The sequence below is a fragment of the Canis lupus genome, chromosome 33, assembly GCF_011100685.1.
Source record: "Canis lupus familiaris isolate Mischka breed German Shepherd chromosome 33, alternate assembly UU_Cfam_GSD_1.0, whole genome shotgun sequence".
NCBI classification, from domain to species: domain Eukaryota; kingdom Metazoa; phylum Chordata; class Mammalia; order Carnivora; family Canidae; genus Canis; species Canis lupus.
In genome coordinates, this window is record NC_049254.1 from 15,979,953 (window position 1) to 15,995,610 (window position 15,658).

General features: G+C 36.3%; 1 long non-coding RNA gene across 10 annotated transcripts in view; it reads left to right on the plus strand.

Annotated features, from left to right (window-relative positions):
* LOC102155742 overlaps positions 1–15,658 on the plus strand; it is a 291,499-nt gene that overhangs the window by 93,419 nt on the left and 182,422 nt on the right. The window contains exons 3-4 of one of the 10 annotated variants that reach the window (XR_005383279.1): positions 12,874–12,952; positions 13,344–13,466. The exons of 8 other annotated variants lie outside the window; for them this stretch is intronic. This is a non-coding gene — a long non-coding RNA (uncharacterized LOC102155742). Of the gene's footprint in view, positions 1–305; positions 367–12,873; positions 12,953–13,343; positions 13,467–15,658 lie in introns of those variants that run through there. One more of the 10 variants, XR_005383285.1, reaches the window with a different exon arrangement.

Here is a 15,658-nt window from a genome sequence, read left to right on the forward strand (position 1 = left end):
TTTATTCATTGTCAATGGGTCTGTTCTTCCAGAATACATTACTATCTTTTATCTAATAGCCTATTACAGACTGCAGAGCATGTAAAAGCAGTGATATTGCTCAGGGTTTACAGATTTCATTTTTTATTTCAATGCCATTACTAAATAACCCCTTGGATGGAAATTCAATACTGGCACACTACATGATAAGCTATGTTAATAGCTCATGTTATGCAAGAATTGAGCAATTACTTGAAACTTAATAGTAGGCCTGTGGATCAAAATGGTGACATAGTCTGATCCTGATTTTGCTCCCCCTTTCCAAGAAGAACAACTAACAACTATTCAAGAACAAGACACCACAGAGAATCCAAGCATATGGGAGTTAAGCTGAAGCACCTTTGTGTTTGAAGCACAAAGACCAAAGCCAAACTGCATTGGAGGGGTAAGAGACTAGGCTACATACTGACTGCATTGCCCCACCCCCAGGCTAGTGTCTCACCAAGTGGAGAGGTCTCACCTGAGCTTTTAGTTCCTCCAGTGGGAAAAGAACCCAGGGAGACAACCAGCACACACAAGCACCCACCCTCAGCATTGTGGGCAACTTGACAGGAGCCAATACTTTGATCTCTTGCAGCATGGGGATTGCAGGAAACTCTGCAGGGCTCAAACACTGGGAATCTGACTGATAGAGAAGTGGGGAGGGACTTGCAACACCAACACACAGGTCTTGGCAGGCTGTGTTCATAACTGCAGTGCCCAGGTAGTCATCCCAACCAACAGTTTTTTGCTCATCTGCAGAAACAAGTCCCAGGCTCACTCTGACTAAGGAACTTAGCAGGGTGCAGATGTGCCTGATTCAAATACTCAAAGCAGGAGTTTTGCTGGTATTAGAACCAGGTTTGCTCACATATCCCGCTGCTGTGGAGACTAGTGTGCCCTGAATTCCGTGGTCAGATGAGGCTAACAATCTGAAGAGATAGGGGAAGACAAGAACTGTGCTTTCTGTTCAAGTGCTACTGTGTGTAGGGCTGTTGAATTCATTGTGGAGCCTCCCATGTGCTCTGGTTAGGTTCCTGGTTGAACAGGTTGAAATCTATAAGCAGGGCTATGGATTCAATTCCCTGCCTAAGGACAGTGGGAGAAGCAGCTCTAAAGCCAGCAAAGTTCTCTGTTGTCTTAAGTCAAGCTGACCTGCCTCCAAGTTCCCTGATTGAACTGCCCAATGGTTTTGTTCTGCAAGTGATCAGTTTTACCTGCCTTCCCCTTAGCTCAAGCACCCTGGGGCTGCTTGCAGGAGTTGCCAGCTCCTTTGGTCAGATGAGGCTAAAAGATACTATCCAAGAGGGTGGGGCTATGTTGCAGCTCTCTTACCTGGACAGAAGGCAGGTCCTGATCTCATCCTGTTGCTCTGCCAGGGGAAGGAAGCCAATCCATAGCCCCATCTATTACTGAATATAACATACCCAGTCCTGATCATGTAGTAAGCCTGACCAGAGGATCCAGGGAAACACAAAGCCTATCCTATAGTCAAACTTGGGTAGGAAACCACGCCAGCAGTCCTATGCAACTGTTCTCAGCTAGGGGCACACCCTCTCATCATTGTCCTTGGAGCTTGAACAGTTGCCTTACCCAAATATAGACCAAAGTAGCAGGTCCAGTCCACCCAAGGACATTATCAGCAGACACATCCAGAAACCCAAACTAAGCTGACTGGTGAAGAACTGTCTCTGCCAAAGCAAACCTGTAAAATTTGGAAGAGGAGCCCAATTACTCACATGTGCAGATACCAAAGTAAGAAATAAAGATTCATGAATAATCAGGCAAATATGATACCACCAAAGGAGACAAATAAATCTCCAATAACTGATTCTAAGGACATAAAGATTTACAAGCCTTATATAATTCAAAATAATCATCTTAAGGAAATTTAGTGAACTACAAACAACAACAACAACAACAACAACTATACAAAATTTAAAAAAAAGAAAAACAATGCATGAACAAAACGAGAAACCTGACAAGTTAATATAACCATCAAACAAACAAAAAAATCCAAGAGTTGAAAAATACAATAATTGAAATGAAGAATTCAGGAGAGGGTTTCAAGTTAGATTCAACCATGTGGACTAAAGACTCAGAAACCTGGAAGATAGAACATTGGAAACTACCCAGTCAGAGGGGCAAAATGAAAAAAAAAAAAAATGGGCACTTGGGTGACTCAGTCATCAAGCATCTGCCTTGGGTTCAGGTCATGATTCCAGGGTCCTGGGATTGAGCCCCACAGGGGCTCCCTGCTCAGCTGGGAGCCTGCTTCTCCCTCTCCCTCCTCACTTGTTCTCTCTAGTTCTCTCTCTGTGCCAAATAAATAACTAAAATCTTTAAATTAAAAAAAGAAAAAGAAAGAAAGAAAATGAAAAGAGTGAAGAAAGCCTATGGGAATTATATGGTACAATGAAAAGGAACAACAGTCACATTTTGAGAATTCCAGAAAGAGAAGAAAAAGAGAAAGGAACAAAAAGTATATTTAAAGGATTAATGTCTTTAAACTTCCTACACCTGGGGAAAGAAGGATATCCACATCCATGAAGCCCAAAGGACCTCAAATAAATTGAAACTAAATACAGCTACATCAAGATAAATTATGATTAAATTGTTAAAAGTCAAAGATGAAAGAACTTTAAGAGCATCAAGAGAAAAGAGAGAATTTACCTAAAGGGACCCCCATAAAATTGTCATTGGATTTCTCAACAGAAACTTTTCAGGCCAGGAGAATAAAATGGCATGTCCAAACTATTGAAAGAAAATAATTGTCAAGCAAGAATTCTATACTTGGCAAAGCTGTCCTCAGAAATAAAGGATAAACACTTTTCTGAACAAACAGAAGCTGAGGGAGTTTATTACCACTAGACCTGCCTTATGAGAAATAATAAAAGGTGTTATTAGATTGAAAGTAGAACAACATTAATTAACATCATAAAACACAAAAAGCATAAATCTTACTGGTAATGATAAATATATAGCATAGTCTGTAATACAGTAATAGTGGCACATAATTTACTTACCAACTCTAAAATATTTTTAAAATAATATAAAAATAATCATAACTGTGAATATCCATTATTATACAACATTAAAACATGTAAATTAGGGATCCCTGGGTGGCACAGCGGTTTGGCACCTGCCTTTGGCCCAGGGCGCGATCCTGGAGACCCAGGATCGAATCCCACGTCGGGCTCCCTGCGTGGAGCCTGCTTCTCCCTCTGCCTGTGTCTCTGCCTCTCTCTCTCTCTCTCTCTCTCTCTCTCTCTGTGACTATCATGAATAAATAAATAAAATCTTTAAAAAAAATGTAAATTATAACTACAGTAACCTAAAATGTAAGGGGCAGGCTATTTAAAATTATAAAGCTTATAAATTCTACTGAAGTTATTATCAATTTAAAATAGTATGTCATAAGTTTAATTTATTTTATTTAAGCCCCTTGGTAACCACAAGGAAAAATCCTGTAGTAATTACACAAAAGAATATACTAAAGAAGTCAAAGCATACTGATGCTAAAAGACTTGAAAACACACACCAAAAAAGAGAGCAGGATACAAAACAAGGAACAACAGATCTACAGAACAACCAGAAATAAATCAACAGAATGATAATAGTAAACCCTTCTCTATCAGTAATTACTTTAAATGTAAACAGATTAAGTTTTCCAATCAAAAGTTAGAGAATGACTAAGTGGATTAAAAAAATAAGATCCACTTATTTAGGAAACTCACTTTACTCTTAAAAACACATATAGAATGAGAGTGAAAGGAAGGAAAAAGACATTTTAATCTTTGGTTAGCATTTTAAGTGATAACCAAAGAAGGAGGAGGAGGAAGAGAGGAGAGCAAGGATAGCTATATTTATATTAGACAAAATAGACTGTAAACTAAAAATGGTAAAAAGAGGCAAAGAAGGTCACTATATACTGATAAAGGGGTCAGTCAGTCAAGAAGAATATCAATCATAATATTTATGCAATCAAATAGGGGGACATAAATATATAAAGAAAAACTAACAGAGCTATAAGGGGAAATAAATAGTAATACAATGAGTGTTGCATTTTTTGATACCTCACTCTCAACAGTGGATAGATCATCCAGACAGAGAATCAATAAGGAAACAGTGGATTTGGAACAAATGAACCTAACAGAGATATACAGAACATTCTATCCAACAACAGCAAAATACACATTCTCCTCAAGTGCACATGGAACATATTCTAGAGCAGACCATATGTTAGGCCACAAAATAAGAGAGAACACAAGCAGGGAGAGGGGCAGACCCAGTCAGGCACACCACAAAACAAGTCTTAGTAAATTTAAGAAGATTGAAATCATACCAAGTATCTCCCTGACCACAATGACATTAAACTAAAAACTAATGAAGAAAACTGGAAAATTTGTGAGCACATGGAAATTAAACAATACTTCCTGAATGATCAATGGATTAAAGGAGAAAAAAACTTTTTTGAGACAAATATGCAAACACAATTTACCAGAATTTGTGAATTGCAATAAAACCAGTTCTAAAATGGAAGTTGAAAGCTCAAGTTCCATAGTAACAAATATCCCAAATAAATAACCTCCTTTTTCTGCCTTAGGGAAATAGAAAGAGAAGAGCAAACTGAGCCTAAGGTTAGCAGAAGGAAGGAAATAAGGGAAGGAAATAAAATGATCAGAGTGAAGGGGCATCTGAGTGGCTCAGTTAGTTAAGCGTTGGACTCTTGATTTCAGCTCAGGTCATGATCTTGGGGTTGTGAGATCAAGCTTCAAGTAGGGCTCCCCACTCCACTGAGTCTGCTTGTTTCCCTTCCCTCCACTCCTCCTCCTCCTCCTCCTCCTTCTCTCTCTCTCTCTGTCTCTCAAATAAATAAGCAAATCTTTTTAAAAATAAGATCAGGGTGGAAATGAATAAAATAGAGACTAAAAAAACAACAGAAAATATCAATGAAACTAAGAACTAGTTCTTTGAAAAAATAAACAAAATTAATAAGCCCTTAACTATACTCACCAAGAAAAAAAAAAAAGAGAAGACGCAAATAAATAAAATCAGAAATGAAACAGAAAAAGTTACAGTCGACACCAGAGGAATACAAAGGATCGTAAGAGACTGCTATTAACAATAATATGCAAGTTGAACCACAAAATGGACAATGTAGAAGAAATGGACTAAGTCCTAGAAACATTCAACCTTCCAAGACTGCATCATGAAGAAATGGTAAATCTGAATATACTGATTACTAGTAAGAGCAAATCATGAAGAAATAGTAAATCTGATTATACTGGTTACTAGTAAGGAGTTTGAATCAGCAATCAAAAACCTCTCAACAAATAAAAATCCAGGATCATATATGGCTTCACTGGTGAATTCTACTAAACATTCAAAAATGTATTACTTATCCTCCTCAAACTCTTCCAGAAAAAATGTTTTCAAAATTATTTTATGAGGTCAGTATTACTCTGATATTAAAAACACACAAAGATACCACAAAGAAAGAAAACTATAGGCCAATATCCCTGATTAACAATAAATGCAAAAATTCTCAACAAAATATTAGTAAACCAAATTCAATAATACATTAAAAGGCTCATACATCCAGATCATGTAGGATTTATTCCTGGGGTGCAAGTAGCATTCCGTAGCAACAAACCAATCAATCTGACACACCACATTAGCAAAATGAAGGATAAAAATCATATGATCATCCCCATAGATGCAGAAAAAGCATTTGACAAAATTCAACTCATTTATGATAAAAACTCTCAACAAAGTGGGTGTAGAGGGAATATACCTCAAAAAAATAAAGGCCATAATTCATGAAGGCCATAAATGTCAACCAAAAAAAAAAAAAAAAAAGAATGATATCTTGCCATTTGTGACATGAATGGACCTTGAGAGAGTTATGCTACATGATGTAAGTCTGATGGAAAAAAAACAAATGCTGGGGCACCTGGGTGTTTCAGTGGTTGAGTGTCTGCTGCCTTTGGCTCAGGTCATGATCCCAGGGTCCTGGAATTGAGCCCCAGGTTGGGCTCCTGCTCAGCAGGGAGTCTGCTTCTCCCTTTCCCTCTGCTCCTCCCCCATCTTGTGCTCTCTCTCAAATAAATAAAATCTTAAAAAAAGGGTCAGTGTTGAGTGTGCTTATTATAGCAGAATCAACAAATTAAATATATGTTGTCACTTTTCATTTATTATATTTTATTTTTGTTTTCATTCCACCTACTTTGGCTCATGGGATAGAAATCCTTCATTTTATCCAAAATCTAAGAAAAATGTTTTTCAGATTATTTTTTATGCTCTGAAAAGACCAGTATGATATGAATATCTTATTTTATTCGTTGAATTACAAAGCTTTCAAAATTAAAGCAGATGTCTCACACTTAAATGAGTATTTGTGATTTTACTTTCTAAACACAATTATTTTTATTTTTTAATTTCTTTTTATTTTTCAAAGATTTTATTTAATTATTTAAAAAGAGAGCTTACTAGCTGGGGGTGTGGGGGTAGGTTGGAGAAGGAGAAGCAGAGAGAGAAGCAGACTTCCTGCTTGACAGGGAGCTTGATGTGGGCCTAGATCCTGGGGCTTGATACCAGGACCCGGGGATCATGACTTGGGCCAAAGGAAAATGCTTAACCAACTGAGCCACCCAGGTGCCCCTATAAACAGTGATTTTTTTTTTTTCATTATGACTTTGTGTAGGTCACAGCAGGGTGAAACAATTCATGAAATGATTTTTGGAGTGTTAAATCTATTCTATGATTTATACATATAATATAAAAATATATCATTATTGAAATGAAGTTGCTTTTTTTCCTAGCTTAGGAAATCTTCTAGTGTATTTTTAATTGGCTTGACATTGAATTTTGCCAATGAAATTTTTATATCAAATTAGTGAATTTTATGTCTTCCAAATGTATCCTAAATCTTCTGTGTATGTTATATGCCAAACACACACACATACCAGCATACATATGCACATATATATACATATATACACACATATATATTCATATATATTCATATATATTCATATATATGTACATATATATTTCTTAGAGAATAATTTTATATACACTATATGTATTTGTATATATAACATCTCTAAGGAATATTTGCCTAGCACTCTTTTGCAAATAATTGAAAATAGCATGGTGAAAATTTTCAGAAATCTATAACTAAGGTTTGAACAGTTGTTCCCTGGCTGCTCAAGGCAAATAATGCTTGTGTTGGTATCAAAGGTCAGATGGGGCAAAGGAAGAATGTTCAAAATAGTATGATGTTGTTACAGTTTGTCAGGACAAAACAAAAGGTCAGTTTAAATTTTTACAATGAAACTGATTCTGGAACTCTATTGTCTCTTTTGACCTGTTTTAAGATAGAGTAGTTTTTCTTCCATTAAAATATTCTTAGCTTTACCAAAAAAAAAAAAAAAGTCATATAAGAAAGAAGGATAAATTTGGGGTTAAAAACAAGAACTCAACCCCTTCTCTGCAATCCTGTAAGAAAGACATTATGAGAGCAGGTGTTCAGTGGCCTGAATTTAGCTAAATTTGGTTCTGCCAATGACTCACTGTTGAGAAAGGTTGACCTATTCAATTTTAAAAATAGAACTTTTAAATAAGCTCGTCCAGGGTAAAGTTGACCAGATATCCCATATTAATGGCATCATTTTTATTTAGGTTTTTTTTATGACTTGTCCAGTTATTGAAAAAGGCAATATATCTAAATTTTACTTATACACAGTCCTTTATCCACAACTTGTCTAACGTTTTCTATGTTTTGTTCAGTTGGCAGCAAGACTGTGTGTCCCTGTTGCCACATGACGATAGCAGATTGATTGTTGCATTCATTAACTTGGTTTCCTCAGTGATTTGCAGTGTTTAAGTCACTGAGGCCACTATCTCCCCATTGTCATGTGTTGGATTGGCAGCCAGAATAGTCGGTTTGTATTAGCCACTGCAGAGATTTTTTTCTAGGACCCCCTAGGTAGCCTCTCAGCTGTTTTATTGACTGGATTTAGTAACTTTTTTTTCTAGCACAGAGTGCACAGTTTCTTCACATCCAGACCACTGTACATCATAGCTTGGGGCAGACTGACTGTGTCTGTACTTAACCTGGACTGTGTCAGTGCATTTGATCCTACCCCACCTGCCTGCCATTACTTTGCCCTGAGTCCACATCGACTTGGGTTTTTGTGTGTCTTCCCTATCCTGTTAGATTGATATTCCTCCTCTTCTGAGATGTTTCCCTCTTTGAACCTGATGATTAGCATTTTAACACCTGCCCCCTCAATGTTTTCTTCCTTTCTGGTATACCTCTGCCTTTCAATTGACTAATCTTTTCTCTGAAATATCTCTTTTCTCATTAGTGTGTGTATACTCAAAATTTTAAGTGCATTAAGTTATATCCAGAGCCATGGAGATAGAACCTCACTCTGCTCCCAGAGAGCATTCTGGAAATTCTTGTTTCTTTAATAGGAACTACAACCTACTAGACTGCAATGCCTGTGTCTGTTTCTCACTGATGTCTTCAGCTTTACTGTTAGGCTAATAGGAGAGTTCTGCCTCTAAGATTATTTAAATTTATTAACTTGTGCTCCTCTTTCCTTTGGAGATATCTGGGATCATTCAACAAAAAACAAATTGCCAATTCATAGAATATTCATTAGCAACTTCCACACAGACAGATAGCCTTCAATTCTCATATAGGCACATGCATATAATCATACTAATCATGATCTTTTTGTTTATTATGTCCATCAGTTAGTTTACAAAAAACCCTTATTAAACATACCCTTTTAGTTGCTCTTCTTTTTGAGCAGTTACCTGATACCAGACATTTTGATAAGTGTTTTATAAAAATAATTATGTTTAATTTTCTCAGTAGTCCTACGGGATAGATAGTAATAGTAGTGTGGTAGTTCCTTCTTACAGATATGAATACTGAGACCTAACAGATTAAAATATCTTCTCTAAAACTACACAGTCGGTAAGGAGACATGCCACGCCTCCAACTCAAGAATGTGTAAATTCTGCACCATTAACCAATAACATACACAGCCTAAACTTTGGTAAACTCTACTTTGAAAGTGTAAAAACCTGTCTGGGACTCCACAAATAAATATCAGCCAGACTGGAAAAGGAAAAGGAAAAGGTAGCGCTGCCATTAATCAAGCCAGGTAGGATGCTGGACGCAGAAAAAGGTAGTCTCCAAATTGATGGAAAACGTTTCCCGAAGGCCATGCAGTAAGATGCCATAACAAAACCTCTCCTTGGATGACTTCTGCTTGCTTATTATCAGTGATGCTCCCACAAGTTCTTGTTTTTCTCATCTATTACTGGGGACATCTAATTGCTAAAATGCTGTCACTTTGTGACAGCACGCAATTCATAGTTAACCCTTGCTTCTCTTAATCACTCTTAAAAGCAGCATCTAATCACAACTCGTGCCCTCTTACCTTAGACACACTGCTGAATCATTCAGTAGTAACCAAGACCTTACAAAAGATGCTTCCCTGCTCTCAGCATGTGTCATTCCATAGTTCCTCCTGAGTGCCCTCCTTTGCTGCAACAGATCAATAAATATGATTCTGTCAGACTTTAAATATATACCTGGTGGTCTTTGGCTGATTAAAACTTGGGACGCCTTGGTGGCTCAGCGGTTGAGCGTCTGTCTTTGGCTCAGGGCGTGATCCTGGAGTTCTGGGGCCGAGTCCCACATCAGGCTCCCTCCATGGAGCCTACTTCTCCCTCTGCCTGTGTCTTTACCTCTCTCTCTCTCTCTGTGTCTCTCATGAATAAATAAATAAAATCTTTAAAAAAAACTTTAACAATGCTTAGCGAATTAATACGCATAAGTAATTCCCAGAGGAAGAAAAACAAATAGCCATTAAGTATAAGAGTGTTTGGCATCTTTTATAATAAAAATGCAAACTAAAATGGTATGCCACTCAAGTGTATTAGTAAAGATACTTAAAACTTTCAAAGATTCTGTATTGTCAAGATCTGGTAATGAAGAAGAGCCTGGATACTGTCACACATGCAAATGAAGTTCTGTGTTACTTTAAATTTTCTGGAAGGAAATTTGGACATAAAATTCTCATTTGTAACCTAACTTTTTTTTTTTAAGATTTTATTTATTTATTCATGAGAGGCACAGAGAGAGAGAAAGGCAGAGACACAGGCAGAGGGAGAAGCAGGCTCCATGCAGGGAGCCCGACGTGGGACTCGATGCCCGGGTCTCCAGGATCAGGTCCTGGGCTAAACTGCTGAGCCACCCAGGCTGCCCTGTAACCTAACTTTTAATACGTTATTGGAAAAAAATAATTGAAGTACAGAAAAAATTTACGAGGATATTCATGGCAACACTTTCAGAAAAAAGAAAACAAATGATATAAATGCCCGCAAAGAGGCATTTAGTAAAGTTGTGATGGTACATGTATAAAACAGAATTCTACATCAACAAAAACAGCCTTTGTAAATTAATATTCAGTGACATGCTAAATTAAAAAGATAATTTATTGAACGATACATATAGATCAAAATTTTATTTAAAAGTTTAGATTTATGGTTTTCTATGTGAGTGTATATAGAAAAGATACCAAACAAATACTCATAGGCTTTCTCTGGTGGCAAGGTAATAGGTGTCATATCCCTTTCTTGTACTTTATGCACATGTGTTACTTTGTAAAACAAAATATAAATGTGAGGTGTAATTAATCTGAGGTCCACATGCATTTAATTAATTAATCTGAGATCCACAGTCATTGTTTCAGGCAAAAAAATGTTAATAGCCAATATTTTCGCTATTTTTTATTGGCCTATTACTAGCTATAGTTAATAGCATCTGTATCAGAAGCCTGTTATTTCCATTCCACAAATATGATATCCTCAACACATCAGACTGCATTTTTTCCCCAGTGGAAAAGAAGGAAAAAAGAGTAATGAGCTAAGAGACAAAGGTCAATGAAGTTAGACCTTTAACCCAAGGGTCTTTAAAACCTTTAATCCATAGATTTGAGCAAATATATTCCTTCCCATACACTTGATTTAAGACCTCGAAATTGCCAAAGAAACTGGTTAAACATGCTACTAAACATACCTTTGCTGGAAAACTCTTCAGTTTACTCCCTGTACCCACACCCCAATCCCACAGAGAAGACCAGGCTACCCAAGCTATCAGTTGAGGCTACGATTCATCTATGGGAATAAAGAATAACTGAAGTGCCTTTGGTTAAATACAGGCAACTTTCTCAAGAAAACATCCTTCTTGAGTTACCCCTTCACAAAGAAAGATGGCAGGTGTGGATGGCCTGAAGATGACCCTAGCAACGGAAGATATAGAATTTCTGACTGTCATTTAGTAGCAACCCTCTAATGACTGCTAACTCAATCATAGCATTCAATAGTACTGAGGACTTTTAATATATGTCATCTTACTCCTGAGTTTTTAGAAGTATTAGTTATTGATTGGAAAGTATAGTTATATTTTTATGTTATTCCCCACTGAAGTGTGAGCTCCATGAGACCATATTACTCAGTAGATGTGAATAAATTAAGTCATGTGTCTATAATTATTACTTTTCTCATGTAGCACATGACATCCATCCAATAAAGTTTATTTAAAAGAATTTAGTTATGTTCATACCTCATGCATAATTTGTCATAGTAGATAATTTGTAATATGTTTAATTTGGAGGCATACTACTCTTTATAATTATTTTTTCTCATTATAAAATATACATAATTTTATTTAATAAATGGAAAATATAGTAAATTATATAGTGAGACCAAAACTTCCACAATCCCATCAGCCTCTTCTCCCTGAAAAAGAAATCATTAACTTTTGAAATATTTACTTCTTCATATGCAGATTTTACTTAGTTGAGATCAATGTGGGTGTATGTATGTATCTTTTTTCTTTTTTAAATATTTGATTTATTTATTCATGAGAGACGCAGAGAGAGAAAGGCAGAGACACAGGCAGAGGGAGAAGCCGGGTCCATGCAGGAAGCCTGACGTGGGACTCAATCCCGGGTCTTCAGGATCACGCCCTGGGAGGAAGGTGGCACTAAATCGCTGAGCTACCCGGGCTGCCCATGTATGTATCTTAATATAATATTTTTTGTTCTGGGGCACCTGGGTGTCTCAGTTAGTTGAGCGTCTGCCTTTGGCTCAGGTCATGATCCTGGGGTCATGGGTTCACATCAGGTTCCCTGTTCAGCGGAGAGCCTGCTTCTCCCTCTCCCCTGTCTTGTGCTCTCTTCCTCTGTCAAATAAATAAAATATTTTAAAAAATAATAATAATATTTGTTGTCCTAATTTTTCAATCATAGTTATATCATAATTCTCTTTAGTATTCAAATGTATCTTTATAAAAGTCATTATGATTCCTATGTGCACATTTAATTGATATGTATACATCTAGAAATAATAACAAATTCTATTTAATTATTATACCTACCCATTCCTTTTCCAGCAGAAGAGACCATAACAGCCATTGGGCCTCAAACCTTTTATAAAATGTATATAAGGGACGCCTGGGTGGCTGAATGGTTGAGCATCTGCTTTTGGCTCAGGTTGTGATCCCAGGGTGCTGGGACCGAGTCCCACATCAGGATCCCTGCATGGAGCCTGCTTCTCCCTCTGCCTGTGTCTCTGCCTCTCCCTGTGTCTCTAATGAATAAATAAATACAATATTTTTTAAAGTATATAAAGTATGTATTTAGATCTCCCCACTGATATAGCCCTGATTAAAAATTATGCTAATGATCCCTTTTTTCTTGTATCTTCAAAGGTGCCTGAATGGAGGGAGCTCATAACTATAGCCTCTTTTCTTTTTTCCCCCAGAAATTCAACTTAAAATGCTCAATTTACATTTGATAATAGTGATAGCATATTCCATAGATTTCATAGTGGCATTACAAAGGTAAGCTCAAGATACTCTATTTCTTTAAAATGCAATTTTCTTTTTGGAATTCATTGTTTAATGCCCTAGGAAATGTCACAACATATGTAAAGATTTCTTATGAACATATGATTTCTCCTTGTGTCAAAATTCAATGATTAATATTGATTCAGATTGAAATAATATGGCAGGAACTGATCAGATGAATATGATTCTGTTAGTTTTTCTAGTAATTCCATCTTCTTACCCTAAGTCTTCATAGTTGATAATACAGATGATCAGGAAGCCAAGTGGCTGACAGTATAAATCTCTTATCTGAGGATAAAGAGAAGCAAAAAATAATATATTTTAGGTTAAAATTCAGTACTCATGTGTATGCTGAATTATTTACTGAACACTTCTGATGTTCTAGGTTACAGTTCCCTTGACCTGGAGGAACTCACCGTTGAGTGGGCATGTCTGATATGTCAAGAAATAATTATAATGCAGCAGTCCATCATATAAAAATGTTATTCAAAGAGTATAATGGAAGCAGGTATAAATTTCTCCCCTTATGTCTGATATTTCAAGAAATAATTATAATGCAACAATCATAAAGAAAGTTATTAAAAATGAGTATAATCGGAAGCAGGTATAAATTTCTTCCCTTGTAAGAAATCTCAGATGACTTATATAACAGAAGGAAGATGTTTAGTTATTTGAAAGCCTTTTGTTAATTACTGACATCATCAACCTAGTCTTTAGACAAAGTTTTTTTTTTTTTTTTCTATTTTGACCCACTAGCTGCCCTTTTAATAACCCTAATAAAAATGTTGGGGAGAGAGTGGAGCTTGAAGAAGGGGAGAAGGGAGATCAGGGAAAAAATGTACTCATTCTCTAAACTCATTCTCTCTTTTTCGAAACAGACAGTTATTTGAACATTTCATTAGGATATAGCAAAATCTATATGTTAACTTTTTCTTTGTCATCTGAGAAATGCATTTCAGTTCAGGCCCATTTGCTGCTAAAAATACTTTCAGAAAGCAAAAATGTAAACTAGTATTTCTTGGGTAATGTTCTGTTTTCAGTGAAAATGTGGTATGCATATATTTTTATCCTCCCAAAAAAGTCATTATGATTTTTCAACCTAATATGAAGGGAAATTTTACTCTTTAGAGATAAGAATAAACAGATTGAGTACGGAAAAAAGAAATGAAAAAGAAGAGTAAATCATAGTCCTTCGGGAGAACAAGGATTAAGAATCTTAGTTGTTTTTCTTTCCATTTTAAGTCAGTTCAAGCTGCTCCTACCAGACATTAAAGACCTATTTTGACAGTATGTTCAGAAGGAAATAATGAAGCCAAGAGTTGAGAGATATAACTGAATCATATTATCAAGTCTATAAAGGATATTGACTTAATAACTAACTTCTAAAGTTCTAATGTTCCTATTGCCTGAGCTCTTTGTTTACAGGGAAACATGTTCATGTAACATAGCTTCAGATAGAAGAAATACAGAAAAATAATATGAAATAAATAATATATAAAAAATAATAAGTAAGACTCTTGATAGTTGGAAGTATCATGGAGAAAATAAGTCAAGGTAATGTGATAGAAAGTGATTTAGGTTTTATTGAAAGTTTCTCTGTGGTTGTGGCATAAAATTTGAGACTTTAAATGAGAGAGAAATATTCATGTAACTAGAAGGAGTTTTTCATGCAGAGAGACAGCTAATGCAGAGGACTTGAGGAAAGTCCTTGGAAGTCATTCAGAATAGCCTAACCTGATTTACATTTTTTAAAAGATCACTGTTTACTGTGTAGGAAACTGATTATCAGAGGGTAATAGTTGAAGATGTGAAATTGGGAAAAACCTGTTGCATTAGTCAAGGTGAAAAGTGAGGGTGGTGGTACTTAGTGTTGATAGTAGAGATGGAGACAAGCAGTTGTAGTCAGGGTGTATTTGGAGAACTACTAAATGGTAGAATTAGTCAGAAATACTAATGTATCATATATGGGGATGAAGGAATGGAAGAGTCAAGCAAAAAGTTTGGGGGTTGAACCACTAAATAGGACTTGGTGTAATTTACCATGGTGGGCAATTCTGGAGAAGATGAGGGGAGCTGGGACAGAGGATTAAAATAAGAAAAAATTCTGTTGCAAACATGTTAAATTTGAAGCACCTGTACAACATTCAAATACAGATGCTAAGCAGGCACTTGTATATACATTTTGTGACCTAAGGGAAGAGTTATGGAGAGCATAAAATCTTGAATATCATCAGCATAAAAATGGGTTTATAGCCAGGGCCTGAAGAGTATCACTTAGGCAGATAATGTGTAGATAGAGAAAAAGGTCCTGAGATTCTCTGAAGGATAAAGTTAAAAAAGGGCAGGAAATGAGCCTGAGAAAAATTAGCACATAGGATAGGAGGAACATGGGGCATTCATGCTATGGGAGCCTCGTAAAGAATTTCAAAGAGAAGGAGAATGGTTTGCACTGGGTGGCATTACTTAGAAGTCAGTGAGATGAAGACAGAAGTGGCTGTGAAACTGATGACATGGAGATCACTGGTACCCTTGCCAAGAGCAGTCTGAGGTAAAATGAAGAAGGAAGATAAATTGGAGAGAACATAAGAATGACGGGAAGGTGAAGAAGTAGTGAAAGAAATGAGAGATGAATAAGCAGTACAGAAAGAATAGAGACAACTTTTTAAAGTTTCACTATAATGATTAACAGAAAATGGTCAG